The sequence below is a fragment of the Octodon degus genome, unplaced genomic scaffold, assembly GCF_000260255.1.
Source record: "Octodon degus isolate 3935 unplaced genomic scaffold, OctDeg1.0 scaffold00055, whole genome shotgun sequence".
Classification (NCBI taxonomy): domain Eukaryota; kingdom Metazoa; phylum Chordata; class Mammalia; order Rodentia; family Octodontidae; genus Octodon; species Octodon degus.
In genome coordinates this window covers 12,682,521-12,697,539 of record NW_004524631.1, presented here as the reverse complement: position 1 = coordinate 12,697,539, position 15,019 = coordinate 12,682,521, and the positions used below count along the sequence as shown (strand labels likewise).

Here is a 15,019-nt window from a genome sequence, read left to right as displayed (position 1 = left end):
TGAACATGAAAAACCTTATATCCAATACAACAATCTTAACAGGAGACCCTAACACCCACTTATCCCAAAAAGATAGGTCAACCAGACAAAAAATTAGCAAAGAAATGGCAGAACTCCACCAGAGCTTGGAACAAATGGGCTTAGTAGACATATACAGGGTGTTCCACCCAAACACAGCTGAATACACATTATTTCAGCTGCACATGGGTCATTTTCTAGAATAGCCCACACACTAGTCCATAGGTCATGCTTAAGTATATGCAAGAAAACAGAAATTATCCCATGCCTCTTATCAGACCACAGTGCAATGAAACTGGATATAAACGACAAATGAAACCAGAAAAACCCCCTAAATAAATGGAAATTAAACGACACCCTACTCAGCAACCAATGGGTCACAGATGAAATTAAATAAAAAACTGAACAACATCTACAATTCAATGAAAATTCTAGCACAACATATTGAAACTTATGGGAGGCAATGAAAGGAGTTCTCAGAGGGAAATTTATAGCTGTGAACTCACATATTAAGAAAACAGAACAGGAACAAATAAACACCATAATGTTGTACCTCCAACATCTAGAAAAGGAAGAGCAAACCAAACCCAGAATCTAAAGATGAGAAGAAATCATAAAGATTAGAGCAAAAATCAATTCAATTGAGAGGAAGAAAACAGTTCAAAGAGTGAACAAATCAAAAAGTGGGTTCTTTGAAAGATTAAATAAAATTGATAAGCCCCTAGCTAACCTCTTCAAAAAGAGGAAAGAAAAAATTCAAATACAAGCAATAAGGGTGCAAGTACCACAGACCCAGTGGAAATGCAGAAGATTATCAATAGCTACTTTGAGAATCTTTACTCTCACACAATAGAAGACACAGAAGAAATAGATTCCTAGAATGGTACAAATTACCAAAACTGAACCAAGAAGATATAACAACTCTCAATGACCCAATAACAGCCAATGAAATACAAAACATAATAAAAAACATACCGACAAAGAAAGGTCCAGGTCCTGATGGATTCACAGCTGAATTCCACAAGAAATTTATGGAAGTTATAATCCCTATATTCCTCAAACTCTTCAATGAAATTGAAAAGGAAGCAATCCTCCCACACTCATTCTTGGAGGCAAGTATTATACTGAATTCAAAAACAGGGAAAGATGCAACTAAAAAAGAGAACCTCAGGCCAATCTCCCTCATGAACATAGATGCAAAAATCCTCAATAAAATCCTAGCAAATAGAATACAGCAAATCATCAGGAAGATTATACACCATGACCAGATGTGGTTCATCCAAGTCATGCAAAGAAGGTTCAACATAGGCAAATCTATAAATATAATACACTATATCAATAGAGCGAAAACTAAAAATCACATGATCATCTCAATTGATGCATAAAAGGCATTTGACAAAGTCTAACACACATTCATGTTGACAGTCCTACACAGAGTTGGAATAAATGAACTGTACTTCAATACGATAAAACCAATCTATGACAACCCAATGGCTAACATAATTCTAAATGGGGAAAAATTGAAATCTTTTACTTTCAGATCTGGTACAAGACAAGGATGCCCTCTATCACCACTCCTATTCAACAGAGTTCTGGAATCACTAGCTAGAGTCATTAGACAAAAGAGAGAAATGAAAGAAATAAGAATAGGTAAAGAAGAAGTTAAATTATCCTTATTTGCAGATGACATGATACTTGACTGGGAAGACCCAAAAAACTCCACGAAGAAGCTACCAGAATTGATACACAAATTCAGTAGCACAGCACGATGCAAGTCATTACCCAAAAGTCAGTAGCATTTCTCTACACAGATAACAAACACACTGAGCGGGAAATTAGAGAAACAATACCTTTCATAATAGCACCGTGGAAAATGAAATATCTTGGAATTAATCTAACAAAGCAAGTCAAATATCTTTTCAATGAAAATTACAATACTCTGAAAAAAGAGATAGTAGAGGATTTCAGAAAATGGAAAGATATTCCTACTCCTGGACAGGAAAAACCAACATTGTGAAGATGGCCATATTCCCAAAATTGCTGTACAAATTTAATGCAATCCTTATCAAACTACCACCAACATACCTCACTGTCCTAGAGAAATCATTCCTAAAATTTATTTGAAACCAAAAAAGACCTAGAGTAGCAAAGGCAATCCTGGGCAACAAAGAGACGGCAGGAGGTATTACACTCCCTGACTTGAAATTATACTACAAATCTACTGTGATAAAATCAGCATGGTACTGGCAACAGAACAGACCTGAGGATGAATGGAGTAGATTAGAAAATGTAGAAGCATCTAGAAACACACTCAGCCAACTTATTGTTGCCAAAGGGACCAAACATGCTTACTGGAAGAAAGCCTCTTTGACAAATGGTGCTGGAAAAACTGGCTCGCTACATGCCGAAAACTAAAACTTGACCCAGGTCTATCGCCATGCACTAAGCTAAAGTCAAAATGGATTAAAGATCTGAACATTAAAAAAGAAACACTAGGGGCCGGGGAGATAGTTCAGTAGAATAAGCGCTTGCCTGGCAAGCACAAGGGCTTGAGTTTAATCCCCAGTTCTGAAAAAAAAAAAGAAAAAGAAAAGGAAAAAAAGCAACACTATATCTCCTGAAGAGAAAGTAGGAAGAACTCTTGAAGACATAGGGGTATGCAAAGAGTTCATGAACAATAATCAAATTACACGGGCAACACTTGAAAGAATTAGCAACTGGGACCTCCTCTTATTGAGAAGTTCTTACAAATCAAAAGAAATTACCAACAAAGTGAAAAGACAACTTACAAATTGGAAAAATTCTTGACTAATAAGCACTCAGAGAAAGGTCAGCTGTCTAGAATTTATAAAGAACTAAAAACCACTAGGGCCCCAAAATTTAAAGACTCAGTCCAGAAATGGACATCCGAGATGAACACACACTTCTCAGAGGACGAAATTAAAGAAGTAAATAAATATATGAAAAAATGCTCCACATCACTAGCCATCTGTGAAATGCAAATTAAAACAATACTCAGATACCATCTCTCTCCAGAATGAATTGCTCTCAGAAAGAAATCACCCAACAACAAATGTTGGAGAGGCTGTGGGGAAAAAGGAACCCTTCTCCACTGCTGGTGGGAATGGAGACTGGTGCAACCATTATGGAAATCAGTGTGGAGACTCCTTAGAAAATTTGGGCTGGAAATTCCATTCAAACCAGTTATTCCCCTACTGGGAATTTTCCCAGAGGAACTGAAAACGTCATATCATAGTGATATATGTGTACATATGTTTATAGCAGCACAATTTGTGATAGCCAAATCTTGGAAACTATCAAGATGCATGTCACCTGAGGAATGGATGTAAAAGATTTTTACATCTTTGGTATTTTTATACAATGGAGTACTACTCAGCTATAAAGAATCATAAACTCGAAGCCTTTATATATAAGTAGATTCCACTTGAAGATATATTCATAAGTGAATTAAACCAGACCCTGATGTGTAAATATTGTATAGTCTCCCTAGTGCAAGATCTGAAAGGAAGAAATAAAAATAGAAAGGCATAACACAATTAAAACGAAAGCAAGTATTTGAGTATTAGTTAACGAGGGTAGGGTAAGGAAAAAAGGTAGAAAACATGATAGAGGCAAAGTCATGCATTTGTATGCGCAGATGGGAAAGGCAATGGTCCTGAGAATCTTCAGCATCTTTTTGAAAATAACAGTTAATTGTTAGGATTCTCACCCTGACTATATATGCTGATACCTGTGAATGAAACAACTGCACTGAAGAAAGTAATGTGTAATGGTAGGGTCATGCTTGGAATGCCTGTGATTCTGCACTTCTAATTACATACTGCTGGTCATGACATACCAATTACAGTCATACTGTCTCTCAAGTAAAGGTTTAAAGAAAAGGTAATAAATGAAAACATGAGACCAAAAATGTCACAGGACTGTCCTGCTACAAGGCTGTATATTGTTAGATTTCTAAATTTCTGTGTAAAGATATGTAAATGCTTATTCTTATTTTTTTAATATTTTTTGTCTTTTTAATCCTTTTTCTTCATATTCTGGAGGGACTCAAAGTTTAACATGTCAATACTTGATGGAAAATACCTGTTCGTGTTATGTCTAAGATGTTTGATATTCAGACAGTGAGGTTAAGCTCAACTGCCTATGTTATAGTATAATAATATCATTAAGCTTCTCTTCTGGAGGGTTAACAACTTAAGTTTGCAGACCAAAAATTAAAGAAAAGGAAAAGCTACAACAGCCAACATTTTGCCCTAGCCTTTCAAGGTCAGTAAGAACTCAGGAAATAGGAGAACCTGTACTGTAACATCCTGTAACTCAATTGTGTTCCAATTTTCTTACAAGGATATTTTGAGGCCACAGAGGAAAGTGATTGATGATGTAGAGAGTGCCTAAGGAGAGTCGCATGGATAGAAAACATTCTCTCAAGCTTTCACAGAGAGCAAATTGATCCAACAATGGCCGTGGCTCATCCACACGGCTGACACTGACAAAGGATCTACAAACTGAGGTGCAGGGTTTCAGGTTAAATCCAGAGGGGATTTGACTCACCTTAGCAGATACAAAAATTACCTTTCTTTTTGTATAGGTCTTGGTTTTTCTTGGTCTTAACCATCTAGCAGAACAGTATGAAAATGAAGTATAAAAAGTAAAGCCATATTAATATGATGAACTGTAAAATGCTCAAGTCAACAACTTTGGGCATTGACAGTCTTATGGAAAACCCACTATTATTATGGACTATTGGACTATATTGGCATGTTTTTTTTTTCTTGCGGAACCAGGGATTGAACTCAGGCCCTTGTGCTTGCCATGAAAGTGCTTATTCCACTGAGCCATCTCCCCGGCTGAATTCATGTGCCTACAGTATTTAAACGACAATGGAATGCCCTTCTTTGACAAAACTAACCAAAAAAATGGGATACAAATGAATGACCATTTTGTATCTGTATACTCAAAATAGAATAGATGTACAGCTACATCCTCTTAACTCAGTGAATACAGAAGTTTGTTCTAATAGTGTTTGAGACAAGAAATCATGTCTGCATCTTGTACAATGAATAACCACTAAGACAACAATATGCAATGTATTAATTATTGAAAATGTACTAGCAATCTGTTTTGAAACTACCTCATTGGTATTTGTTTCTCAATAAAATTATTAAAAAATATATTTATTTGATATAGGATCTCCCTACAGACTAGAAACTGATCCTCCTGCCTCAGTCTCCCCAGTGCTGGGATTACAGGTATGCACCACCATACCTAGTTTCAGGGCTGGCACAATGTGCCTGGGCCTCCTGGGCTGGCACATGTGATACCAGGGATCAAACTTGGGTCCTTGCACTTGCCAGGCAGGTGCATGGACAGCTGAGCTATCTTCCCCAGCCCAATTCTGGTTTTTTTGAGGAATCTCCATACTGATGCCACAGTGGTTGCACCAGTCTACATCGCATCAACAGTGGAGGTTTCCTTTTTCCCTACATCCTCTCCAGTACTTGTTACTGATTGATTTCTTGATAACAGCCATTCTTCTTTGCAGTACTGGAATTGAAAAGAGTGTTGTTCTACCACTGAGCTACATCCCCAGTCTTTTCTATTTTGAAACAGGGTTTCTATAGCTGCCTAGGCTAAACTTAGGCTTGTGATCTCCTGGCTTCAGCCTCATAAGTAGCTGGGGTTTCAGGACAGTGCCACTGCATCCAACTGTGATAAATATTTTAATGTTGGGAATTGACAGGGTATATATAGTCTCTGTTCATGGCATAAAATGCTCAGTATCATTAATCATTAGAGAAAGTAAATCAAAACCAAAATCTCCAATTTGTTAGCATAGCACTACTCATCCATTAGAATGGCTAAAATAAATTTTAGAGACAGTAAATGTTGGTGAGATGTGAACAAATTGGCTCTCTCATACGTTACTAGCGAGGTTATGAAAAACGTTTGGCAGGTCCCCTAAATGATAACCATACGTTACTATATAACCAAGGAGTTCTACTCTAGTTATAATACCTACCCAAAAGAAATGAAAACAAATGTCCTCTCCAAAATTTGTACACAGATATTCACAATAACACTATTCATAGTAATCAAAGAGTGAAAATGATCTAACTGTCCACCAACTGGATAGAAAAAAATTATACATCCATAGAACAGAATATTACTTAGCAACAAAAAAGAAACTCAGTCTGGTATGGTGGCACACACTTATAATCGTAGCACTTGGGAGGTTGAGGCAGGAGGATCGCGATGAGTGTGAGGCCAGCCTGGGTTATATATATACCCTGTGTCAAAAAAAGTTCTAGTACCTTCTACAAAACGGACAAACCTTGAAATTGTTATCCTAAGTGAAAGAAATTGGTCGTAAAAGACCACATATTTTATGATTCAAATGTCCAGAGAAGGCATATGCACAGAGACAGAAATATAGTAGCAATGTGGAAAATCAATATAGAAGCTCTAAAATTTTACCAGAAGTTATAGAATACAAAGTTCTATTTACATTGAAATTTATGGCTTCATGATGTTATGCTGAGCTGTAGGGTACTCAGGTCAACAATTTCTGACATTGTCAGTGAGGCAGAAGACCCAATACTATTATGGACTAATGGACTCTTAGAATATTTTGCTGAGTTAACACACCTATAATATTCAAATAATGGAACTTAACAAAAAAAAAGAGGATACAGATGAATGTCCATTTTGTATCTGTGCATTCAAAATGGTTAGGATAGATATATAGTTACATTCTCTTAATGAATAGAGGGATTTGTTCTAATAGTGTTTGTAAATTGGATATCATGTCCGCATCTTGTACAGCAATTAACCACCAGGAAGATTGTATGCAATATGTTAATTATTGAATCTGTCCTATCAATTTGGTTTGAAACTGTCTCATTACTATTTGTTCCTCAATAAAATTATGGAAAAAAAAGAAATTTATGGCTTCAAATGGCTCTATTTTAATTAAAAATAAATACAAAAATGAATTATGTGTTTACCCTAAAACGTAATCAGTAGGAAAAAAATTGAACAAAAACAAAGCCCAGAAAGTACAATGGATAAAAATATTAAAAAATGAACTAAATGTAACAATATGGGGTTTAAAGAAAACAAAAAGCTAAAAATGACTGATGTCATAGATAATCCCTTGGCAAATCAGATAAAGAAGTAAACGATTGAAATTAGAAAGGCAAAATTTTTTCCAGCTAGGTAAGTGTTTAAAGCAGTTACTGTGTAACATTATGCACAACACATGCCAACATATTTTAATATTGATGCTTCCCTATCAATGTAATTAATAAAGTTGATAAAAGAAAAAAGGAAGGGAGAAGACACCAATGCATATACAAGAGACAAGAAAAAGTTAATATAGCAAAATAAACATAAGCAGGAAGACTCTAAAAGGTAGAAAGCAAAGGTAGATAGCTTAGACCTCAGGACCTGGAGAACACAGTGATGAATTTCCTTTTTCTTTCCATATATCAACAAAATGTATTGGAGAAGCATACAATTCAGAACCAATAGGCAATCAAAAAAAAAACCTTCAAGAAAAGACACTCTTCTTAATCAAAGCACCAGAACTGAAATCAAAGCACCCTACTGATTATGTTTTCTGTTTTACTGAACAGAAAAACCTTTTCAAAAATATCCAGCCTACTACAAAGAAACACCCATGGAATGTACACTCTTTGAAAGTATTTGTTGAACTTTCTTTAAGACAGACCATACTGGAAAATGTTCTAAGATGGTGTTATAAAATAACCCCAAAATTGATTATATGGTATATTTGCTACAATAGTAATTATTATAAACTAGAAATCAATACTGAAGAGACAAAATCTCCAAACACTGGAAATTAATATATTTCTATCTAATCCATGGATCAAACAAGTGTTGATAAAAATTCAAAACAACAAATGAAAACAAAAATAAAATATACTACAATTTGTTAAATTCAGATAGATCAGCATTCTACCTGAAGAAAGCACTGCATATTTACATTATAAAAGAAGAACGGTCTTAAATCAATTATCTAAGATCCAACCTCAAGAAACCAGGAAAATAAGAGCAAAGTAAACCCAAAGCAAACAGAAAAAGTAATAAAAAACAGAAATCAATGAAATGAGAAACAGAAAAATAATACAGAAAAAATCAATGAAAATGTTCTTTGAAATTATATCAAGGTCATGTGTATAAGGTGTATATGAGCTCAGCACATAGGCATATATCTGGAATTCAAGCTACTATAGGGAGGCTGAGACAGAAGGATAACAAGCTTGAAGCCATCCTGGAAAACTTAGAGAACTTGCCTAAAAATAAAATATAAAAAAGGGTTGGGATGTGACAGGAGTAGGACACTTGCCTAGCATGTCCAAGGCAAGGCAAGGTGAGGCCAGGCCCTAGGTCAATTTCCAGTACTGAAAAAAATGTTTTAAAAAAATGTATATACAACACCAATTTTGTGTTTCGATTTGGATCTAATCCCCAAAATATCTTTTTGAATATGGAAATATTCCAAAATTTAAATAAATCCAAAACCTGGAAACAGTTCTGAATACAAGCATTTGGGATAAGGATTACTCAATCTACACTGGAATTTCTAGGCAATGTAATAAAGCATGGAAAAAGACAGGAAGAAATAAAACTATCCCTCTTTGTATATGACATGATTGCTTATTTTCAAAGAAGAATCTACCAAAAAGATGTAAAATTAAAATTGAGTTCAGCAAAACTGCAGGATACAAGATCAACATATGAAATTCAATTGTACTTCCAAATAAGCAGCAAATATGTGGACACCAAAATTTAGAAGAAAATGCCATATGTAACTACTTAGTTGATAAAACATCTACACTACTCATATGCTGAAAACTTCAATATACTCTTAAATAACTCACGGACGATGTAAACAGAGATATACTATGAAAATGGATCAAAGACTTCACTTACTTAAGATGTAAATTCCTTTCAAGGTGATATGCAGGTTCAACCTTATTCCTACCAAAATTCCTGCAAAACGTTTTGTAGGTGCAGACAAGATTATTGTGAGATGCATATGAAAAAGCAAAGGAACTAAAAGAGCTAAATAATGTTTAAAAAGAGCAAAGTGGAAGTAATCACTACCCAATTTCAAGACTTGCTTCACATGTACGGTAATCAAAACAGTATGGGACTCCTGCCAGAAAGACAGACACATAGATCAATGGGGCTGTAGAATAGACAACCCAAAAAGAGGTCTCGCACAATTATGGTCAACTTATTTTTGACAAAGGCGTAAAACAAGTCAATAGATGTAGGATAATCTTTCCAACAAATGGTACTTCAGTAATTGCACCATTCATAAGCGAATAAATGTGCCTCAAGCTGAATTTTACACTATGCCAAAATTAATTCGTAATGTATTATTGACAGCAACAAGGATAAATGAACAAATCATCGCGGTGGATGATGAACAAACCATCACCTCTCCTTTCTCAGTAATAGAAGAAGCACACATAAAAAGACAAATTTTGTATGATATAACTGACACCTAAATAATTCACAAGGACTAGGCCATAAGTCTCCTCGTATTTGAAAAATAAGCTTCACGTAGACATTTTTCTGACCTAGAAAACTGAGCTTAGAAATTCGTTAAAAAGATAAACTTCGGGGAATTGAAAATACACTTCTAAATAACTCCTTCGTAAAAAACAAATTACTAACACCTAAAGAGCACTTAAAACATAATGAACCAAAACCAGCGGGTCTTAACGTAAACTTTAAAACCTTAACCTTGATATCAGCAAAAAGAAAAGCCTGCAAAATAATGAGCAAATCATTAACTCAAGTGAGACAAATGATTCCATTGCTGACCACAGATTCCCCAGCACTCACCCACCCTGGTCGCCCATCACATCCACATCTCTCCAGCAGCGAATTGAATCCGCGGGACAACTAATAAACCGCCGCTGGGAACCTCAGCCGCTTCCGGTCACCACCCTAGCACCGCCCCTTCTTGGGTTTGGGGCTTGACCTCAGTGTGGCAAGGGTGTGTGCGCACGCGCAAATCACCTTCGCGGCCCCTTTCAGCAGTCAACCAGTTGTTACACAGTCGATGCTTTAGGGCATTCGATGCCCACAGAAGTGTTGTTAGGCGAGGAACATGGCCGCACCTAGGTTGCGCTTTTCAATGGGATACGCCATGTTGGAGGAGTGTTCATTCCGTACTGAGAATGAGGATGCCTCTAAACCGACAGGGCAGGGGTGTAGAGGCTGCCCCACTGGCGGCTGGGGGCAGGAGCAGCGACAGTTCTGTGAACACGCTTACTGGAGGAGCAGTTTCTTTAAACCTATATTCTACAAGCTGGGCATACCATTCCGAGAAGCTGAGGGGCGCTTAGAAAGTCAGAAGGGCGCCAGCCGCTGTCTCTGGTTCATACTACTAGATGAAAAGAAGGAGGGAGAGATTAGGCTGGAACAAACCATGAGGGAAAAGGGGGGAGAAGTTAGCCCTCCGATATCACCGAGTGGGGAAAGGGAAGAAGTCAGTGTCAGATTCTCTACCCTGTCGTGCCAATGGGGTTTGGCTGTGGGGGTTGAATGCTCCCGTAATCTTCCGTATTTCCCACTCCATCTTCCCCAACTAAAATTAAAATATGTGCTAATAAAAAAGGACGTGTCCTTAGTCCATTGCATTATCAATAAAAATATCTTTAGGGAACTTGCTGTTTTTATTTCCTCATAAAGAAAAATCTACATAGTGACATGCCATTTATTGCCAAAATAGCTTTTTTTTTTTCCAATACAGCTTTAATGCAAGATTCTGATTTTGCCTTTGAACCGATTTGCTGCCCCTTTCACCTCTAACGTGGCATTATGGAGGCACCCCTATCCTTTCGGGAACTATCACCTGAGCAGAAAGGAAAGGTAGTTGTGCTGCCTTTCATTTGGTTATGCCTATTCATTCTTCAAAACCAAGTTCAAAAGTCTCCAATCTCGCATGCCCGAACTCCTTAGAGTGGAAGGCTCTGTCCCCACTGAAAGCCTCTCGAATCCTCAAGGAAACAAAAAGTATTTTCAAGGGACCTAGTATCAGTCAAAGTGTGAACTTGCTGGGGGCCTCACTTTAACAATCTGGAATGTAAGAGGTGTCATGGTCCAGTCAGCCTATGGCCATCTGAAACTAATTTCTAGTTGGAAGGATTCATCAATCAATAAGGGAGACTACACAGCAGAGAAATCATGGGGCAGCTCAGTAAATAAAGGAAAATATAGAATTCTTAAGGGATTCTGAAGAAAGGTGGAATTCAAATGAAATGTAATTGAAGCAGTGTTTAGGGAGCTCCAAGTAGGGCTATGTGTGAAGAGATCATCAGGAAGCCTGGATGGCAAAGTGAACCTAGAGTGTTGTTACCTTGGAAACAATTAAGATAGCTGTAGATGCAGTATCCAGAAACTCCTTAACTGGAGCTGTGTGCCTGGGCTGGAAACCAAGACTTTGTTTTTGTGTCAGTGACATAGAATCTTCTCTAAGAATCAGGTATTTCATTCATACTGATATAATTTCAAACATCAAAGTTTCTAATTATCCATGATTATAGAGAATAAAGTATCTCAATGACTAATGTGCTGCCATTAAGACTCCAACTTGGAGCAGAAGCCATTTAAAATAGTTAGGGTATTGCAACTGCAGCAAGTACTTGAGGGATATGTTTCATGTTAATTTCACATTTAGCTTTCTCTGTGTCGGTTCTCACATCTTGATAAATGGAAAGACAGATTTTTATAGTCTGAAATCATTTTTTTCCTTCTTAGAGCAATGAACTGTCTAAGACTCTCATTCTAATTCTGCATCCCTCATCTGGATAAGTGTTCATTGAATTAATAAATGAAAGAAGAAATGAACCAAGCGAAAGCATATTTAATGTAAATACACATCTAGTAGAGTGTCAGGGATTATTGTTAACGTTTAGTGTCATAACGGTAATATGGTTACATTAGAAAAAGTAGGTCTATTAGATCACTTCAGAGAAGAAAAGATAGAGACAGTAAATGTATGATGTTCAAATTCATTAGTGATTGAGGATATACAAATCAAAACATGATGAGAAGACATTTTATCAGTACATGGACACATATTATACTTTTCTCCTGTTGAATGTAAGTCAGTGTAACCAATTTAGAAAACAGTTTGGCATGCCTCTTAGAGTGAATATTCACATATCCCGCAATACAGTGAGTCTATTGTTAGGAATATATCCAAGTAACACACTCTACAAGAAACCAAAACTGAGGCTGGGAAGATAGCTCCATGGCATAAGAGCCTGCCTGGAAAGTGCAACATCCTGAGTGCAATCCCAGTACCGCAACAAAACAAAACAACAACAAAACCCTAAAATGACTGTGGCCTCCTGTTCACAACAGGGAAGACTGGAAGCAAAAATGAATTTCCATCAACAGAAGTCAAAATGGGTAAACTAGAACAATGTTCAACAATATGAATAAATATTAAGCGGAAAAATCCATCATAACAAAAGATTATATAAAGCATAACACATTTTTATAAAATGAAATATTTCTAATACAAAGAATCTGAATGATTTAGGATTTTATATAGTAGCAATAAAATTATATAAAAAAGAAACTCAAAATTGGTGAGCTTAAAATTGAAGATGATGTTTACCTTAGTTGGGGGAAGACAACAATGAATTGGGGAGCTACATAGATACAAAGGAGGTTATTGTCAAGGTCATACCATTTTGGGAGGATTGTAGGTGTACGAGTCCTAATTATTAAAGCTAAATATTTCAATTAATCGTGGAAAATTAATCAGATCAGTATCTAAATAAAAAGAGAGAGACAATGTCTCTCTACAGGAAAGTTGCTGTTCCTTGAATAGGCCAAGAGATTCTTTGACTCTAACCCAGAGATGCCACCTAGTGGTGGAATGAACGAGAAGCCGATGTTCCATAGCCTTGACATCCTTCCTGGCCCCTGCCAAAGATACCCTGGTACCATGGCACTCTCCATCTGGTCTTTCATGTATCTGCTTAAATGTCTCTTATTCAAACACATTTCTTTTGTGGCCCACTCCACCACTATTGAGATCTTCACCATTTTCTTTCTATCCTTTCCTTTGCTCAAAAATTATCTTCTTCATTGTTTGCTCATTGAATTTTTTTGGCTGATCATAAGTGATTTCTGCTTCTCACAATATGAAGAAATCAGTTACATTATTTCTTTTACCTTTGATACAATATATAGAGAGGCAAAACTTACACACCAGAGTCATTTTCTTCAAATAGTTATTCCCTCCAAGAATCTGTACAGGCTGAACCTAGTGATGTATACCTGTAATCTCAGCATTCTGGAAGGCTGAGTCAGGAGTTTTGCAAGTTTAGCTCAGCCTGGGAAATTTAGGGATTTAGTGAACCTGTTTTCAAAAGGAGATGTGGGTGGGTGGGAACATAGTCCCTGAGTTCAATTCCAATGGTAGAAGGGGCTCTGCAGGTTTTTCTCATTGAAATAACTGTCATAAAATTAGTTTGGCATAACTAATGCAGAAAATATTAAAACAAAGAGCTGGCCTGATAGCTCAGTAAACTAAAGCGCCTGCTTAGACAGAGTGTAGTGGCCAGGTTCGATCCCCAGCATGCCGTGCCGACTCTGCCTGCGGGGTACACTGAGACAGTGATTGAGACTGGGTGTGGTGGGGCATACCTGTAATCCCAGCACTTGGGAGGCTGAACACAGGAGAATCATTATGAGTCCTATCTGTGTAGTGAGACCCTGTAGACCCCATCGTAAATTAAAAAAATATTAAAACATTTGAAGTGTATTTCTTCTACGACAGCCTTTCTTTCTTTATGTAGACCCAAGTTTTTTACCAATATTATTTTCTTTATTTCTGAGGAGCTTTTTTCAACATTTCTTCTTCTTCTCCTTCTTCTTCTTCTCCTTCTTCTTCTTCTTCTTCTTCTTCTTCTTCTTCTTCTTCTTCTTCTTCTTCTTCTTCTTCTTCTTCTTTTTGCGGAACTGGGGATTGAACTCAGGCCCTTACACTTGCCAGGGAAGTGCTTATTCCACTGAGCCATCTTCCTGGCCCCTCAACATTTCTTCCATGGCAGATAAGATGGTAATGAGTCTCCATGGTGTAATTTGCAGGGGTGATGATAGGGATCTAACTTAGGGCTTTGAATATGTGATTCTCCTCTGCGCTGTGTGGACATTGCCATCCCATGTAACAATAAGGGAGCTCACTCTATGGGTCTGATGTGGTGAGTGCTGGCCCGGGAAGTGCTGCCATGCGTGGCACCATCTCTGGTGAACACCCATGGGAAGTCATGCCTGATCTCTACTTTTACTGGAATCCTGAAGAGATTGAAAAGGAAGAGCAGGCTGCTGCTGTAAAGGCTGTGACCAAGGAGGAATTTCAGGGTGAATGGACTGCACCAGCTCCAGAGTTTATTGCTGCTCAGCCTGAGGTCGCAGACTGGTCTGAGGGCATGCAAGTGCTCCCTGTGCCCATTCAGCAGTTCTCTACTGAAGACTGGAGTGCTTAGCCGGCCACAGAAGATTGGTCTGCAGCCCCCACCGCACAGGCCATTGAGTGGGTAAAAACCCCCACCGAGTGGTCTTGAGCTGTTCTGCTGACACTTAAGCAAAATGGGAATGAGGCTGATGAAAAATAAAACAATTTCTGAAATAAATAAATAAATAAATAAATAAAATACAAGATCTAAAAAGAAAAGCACTTTAACCCTGATCTACATTACCATCCCTACTCAGTGTGTACATGTTGGAGAAAGTCTATTTTGCCTGAAGGATAATTTACTATACCTCCAATTATAGATTTGGTGGGGGTTCTTTTAACATCTAAAATATTTCCAGTACCACAAAAATCAAGTCATGATATAATTTAAAACAATTAAAAGTAGAATTGCAGCTTAAAAAATTTCATTCCACTGTCTTATTGCTTGAATAGTTTCAATCAGAA

At 37.2% G+C, this 15,019-nt stretch overlaps 1 protein-coding gene across 2 annotated transcripts in view; it reads right to left on the bottom strand.

Moving 5' to 3' along the window:
• Positions 1-10,009, bottom strand: part of Znf81 (zinc finger protein 81) — a 220,562-nt gene extending 210,553 nt beyond the window's left edge. Inside the window, exon 1 of one of the 2 annotated variants that reach the window (XM_004633567.2) lies at positions 9,919-10,009. The gene's annotated coding sequence lies outside the window, so the exon portion shown is untranslated. The remainder of the gene's footprint in view (positions 1-9,918) is intronic. The other variant, XM_023717826.1, reaches the window with a different exon arrangement.
• Between the last annotated feature and the right edge of the window lie 5,010 nt (positions 10,010-15,019).